Genomic DNA, 4,649 nt, shown 5'->3' with positions numbered 1-4,649 from the left:
ATTTCCAGGGACCAACACAATGGAAAAGTATTCTTAAACATGCCAACAATAGTAGAACAGCATTCTTAAAAGTTATCAGTGCTAGTGGGAAAGCGCTTTTAATTTACATTTACATGCAAAGTCAGGGACACACGGCGTATGGGGCACAGCTGGAATCATGGATAGTTTAAACCTCATTATGGATTGCACATCCAGTGACAGTCATACTGAATTACAACTGTTCAAGGAACATTTACAGTTCTACACTGTACACAAAGCAATTGATGATGTAGGAAGAGAGCTCCAAAAATCTTACTTGCTAAATAAAGGCTTCAGAGAATTAACATATCCCATCTTTCCACCGAGGATCAGAAAGATGCTGAAGGATCTAGAAAGTTCTCGAAGACCAATAACAATGAGGTAACTATTACCTTCAAGATTAACAGACTTCACAACTTCACAAGTATATTGACCAGTTTGTTGGAGGATACCATAGCAAAAGGCAAAATTCCAAAGAATTTGCAATTTTAGAACGATCTTTACAGTCACATGTACTTAACACAAATGCAGTGAAAAGTTTTACAGGTCGCACCATCTTAGGTACCTGCATACACATTCTTAAGCACAAATTCTTAGGGAGAAAAAAATTGAGAAATTAAGAAGTCCAGCAATAAATTCAAAGAAATGGGGAAATAAATAGTTCAGAATAACAGTCCTTCAAAACCAGATGAGACCAGGCTTCTCCTCAAGGCCGGGAATCTGAGTCCACGCTGGCTTTCACCCTGGAGTTCGATGCTGCCGAAGGATGGGAGGTATAAAGAGAAAGAAAAAAAAAGAAGAGGGGAGGGGAGAAGAAAAAGGGCAGAGTAGACAAGCTCTGACTCAGGAGTCCGACTGGACTGCAATCTTGGAAAAGGAACTGTCTGACAGCTTCATTGCGATATTGTCACCTCTTCACCCAGTTTAGAGTCTTTAGGAAGGATATTTTGTGCAAGAGAAAGACCATACCTTTTTTCACATGGAGATAGGCAAAAGTAGCAGACCAACACTTACCTGCTTTAGAAGTAGCAACACTACTGCTATGGTCAGCGAGGCATGCCAGCAAACAAAAGTGTGTGACACCTGCCCTAATGCTAGCCAGCTTTTGTTGTACATCTATAAAGACGTGGCACTGCAAGAATTCTGGCCTGAAGGACCAAGCCAGACCCCAGAACAAAACACAAGGGACCAGCAAAACGGGATAACACCTTACCAACGGCAAGGTAAGTGCTAAGAATGAACACAAAACATCAACACAGTGAGATCCAGAATCAACCAAACAATAGGCACATTTCAGCAGCTGATCAGGCTTTCCATAGCGTTAACTCCACAAAACAAAGCAATCACAGACTTTTATAATCATTAATGTATTATGTCTGAGAGAGGCAGCACGATACATGCCAGTAGTTAAAATTGATATGGGAGCCTGTGAAAGCATCTTGCCAGTACACATCCTGAAAGGCATGTGCTTCAGGAGGTGGCGTTCCATGGTTCAGCCTATGAAGGAACTTCTTAGGGTGTGTAAGGGATCACCAATTCTACCTGTAGCCCGAGTACAAGCAGATCTTGTCGTGCCAACTGCCTCTGTCTGGTAGATACGAATTGTACACCAGTTTCAGGCTTACAGATCTGAGTGTAGTCACAATACCAGAGATTCAAACTGCACCCAAATGTGGCAGAACTTTACACAGGACTGTCGAGAATGTGAAATGAGATATGACCAAGGTCCCAGGATGATTCTGTCTGAAATGCTGGGCAAAATACTCCAACCCACACAAAGACCAGTCGATGGCATTCTCAAGATTGATCTGTTAGACTTTGGTAAGAGCCAGAGTGGTGACTGTTAAAGATGAACAACTACGAGACTTGCAGTGGATCATTATTACTATCTGACCATCCGCGACCAAAGTAGTAACTGAGAAGTTACTTTCCATTTGACCATATAGACCTGGACTTGGTATGTCACGACAGATCTACTTTCAAGGACCAACAAATCCTATTACCAGAGCACTACATCTACATTGCACAAGGGACACATAGGTGTTGAAAGCACATGATGGCTAGCGTGTGAATCTACAAGACAGCTAGGGATGAACCAGAATATTCCATGACTCATGAATAAGTCAAGCCAAATAGGTCAAAGTCAGCAGTGAAGGGAGTCCCTACAACCATACCAGGTTCTGTCCACTCCTTGGACAAAAGTAGCAACAGTTCACCATGCACGTTCGCAAGGGTGATTCTTGAGTTTCGAGGGATTGAGTTGTTTAGGCTTATACTCTCTGCAGTTTAGAAGAACGAGAGATCAGAGGTCGTTCACATGTGGGATGAACTTCCTGAGGAAGTGCTGGATGCAGGCACAGTTACAGCATTGAAAAGACAAATGGATAAGTACATGAACGGTAAAACATTTGGAGGGATATGGACCAGGAGCAGACAGGTGGGACTAGTTTAGTTTAGGATGATGTTCTGCGTGGACTGGTTGGGCTGAAGGGTCTGTTTCCATGCTGTGTGACTCTCGTTGAAGCATACAAGATGCTAAAGGGAATTGACAAAGTGGACATCAAGTGAACGTTTCCTCACATCGGCAATCTAGAGCAAGAACTTTTAGGTGGTAGCAGATTCAAAACAGAGGTGAGGAGAATCATTTCTCTCAAAGGGTCTGGAAGTCAGGACAATGAGGAAGTTTGAGGAGACAGACAGATTTTTTTTAATGAGAAAGAGGTTGAGGGGGTCGGGAAGAGCGGGCAGGAGAGTGGAATTGAGGCTGAGATGAGATCAGCCATGATCGTATTAAATGGTGGAGCAGGCTCAAGGGGCTTAATTACCTGTTCCTGATCCTCGATCTTATGTTCTGATGAGGAAGATTGCAGCCTTGGGGATAGATTGCTTCCCTAGATTTCACATTTGGTCACCTTGCTCAGTTGTGAACCATCGCTGACATGTATTTGGTATCTTGGAAAGCACAGTGAATGAGTGTGCCACAGTACACTGGGAAACCAGTTCCCGGAGCAGGGATTACCAGTTAATGCTCAGAAGGCAATTCTGTCGGGGTTGACCTTGCCCTGGAGCGAATGGTTTACCATTCTCAGACACAGAACACCTTCGAAGGCAGAGCAAAATGAAAGAGAAACATGAGTGAGCAGATAAAACTGCTCACTGGGCAGTCAATGCAAGTTAGAAATCCGAAGAGAAAATACCTGGATACCACCAAAAGTTTCTAAAATGTGCAACAATCCCAAACCATACAAAGCCATTATGAAAGATCAGAAGCTGGCTCAGATCAACGTACAGCGGACCAATGAAGATAATGAGTAAGAACACTCGGATGATGATTGTCATTGATGTTGAGTGACAGCGCGTGGCAGGTAAGACGACCAGGCTGTCAGATAAGTTCAGAGAACAGCATGTGCCTCTCCAGATGGATGCACAATCATCAGATAGAGACAGTTTGCCAAATCTCCAAAGCGTTATAATGAATTTTGAAAGGTTAGTCTTCGAAAGTCTGATCTATCTGTATATGTAACTGACATCACATACCTGTACACAACCAACTGTACGTTTGAGGTAAATTCTTACCGTTAGGGAAAGGATGTTGCTGTGCAAGTCTGCCTTAAGAGACAGGCTCACAGAGTCATTGCCTGATCTTAGAATGTAACCTGAGCATATAAATGTCTCATAATACCTTAGGTCACTTGAAGCATGACACTCTTTTGGGTAAATGCTGTTTTGCTGTAATCTAATAGTTTAATGTTATCCCAGACAAGTACTTTTCCCCTTGATGGAAAGGCGGGGGTGGGGGAGTACAGATTTAAAGTAAAGGGGAGAAGGTTTAGAGGGGACACGAGCAAAAGTTTTGTATTCATCTCGAGGCTCACCACCTGTAAATGTGGTAAAGGCAGAAACTCTCAACATTTAAGAAGCATTTAGGTATGCTCTTGCAATGCCAGAGCACACAAAGCTATGGGACAAGTGCTGGAAAATGGCATTAGCATAGTTAGGTGCTTGTTTTTCGCTGTCACAGAACCGATGAGCCTTTTCCTGTGCGGTCTGAGCTTTTGACTCTATGACACGACGAAGAAATGGAAGGTCTAGGCCACAGAGGTTCCACTGATTGTAAATGAGGCTTCTCCTGGAGTACTGTGAACGGTGCTGGTCACCCTGCTATAGGAAACATATTATTAAATTGGAGAGGGTTAGGAAAAGACTTCCCAGGGTGTTACCAGGACTGGAGTGTTTGAGTCATTAGGAGAGACTGAATAAGCTAAGAATTTTTTCACTGAAGCATAGGATCTTGAGGTGACCTCACAGAAGTTTATAAAATCGGGGGTGGGGGGCATCAATAAGGTAAAATAGCAAAAACGTAGGGTGGGGGAGCATATTTTTAAGGTGAGAGGACAATTAAAAGGGTGAGGAGCAACTTTGTTAGAGTGGGTTGTATGTGGAATGAACTGCCAGAGGGAGTGCGAAGGTAGGTACAGTTACAACATTTAGAAGACATCTGGAAAAGTACATGAATAGGAAAGGTTGGAGAGGGACATGGACCAAACACAAGCAAGTAGGACTAGTTTAGTTCAGGAATATAGTCAGCATGGACTAGTTGACAAAAGGGTCTGTTTCCATGCTGTATGACT

This window comes from Stegostoma tigrinum, chromosome 34, assembly GCF_030684315.1.
Source record: "Stegostoma tigrinum isolate sSteTig4 chromosome 34, sSteTig4.hap1, whole genome shotgun sequence".
Lineage (NCBI taxonomy): Eukaryota > Metazoa > Chordata > Chondrichthyes > Orectolobiformes > Stegostomatidae > Stegostoma > Stegostoma tigrinum.
Note: the sequence above shows the minus strand (reverse complement) of the source record.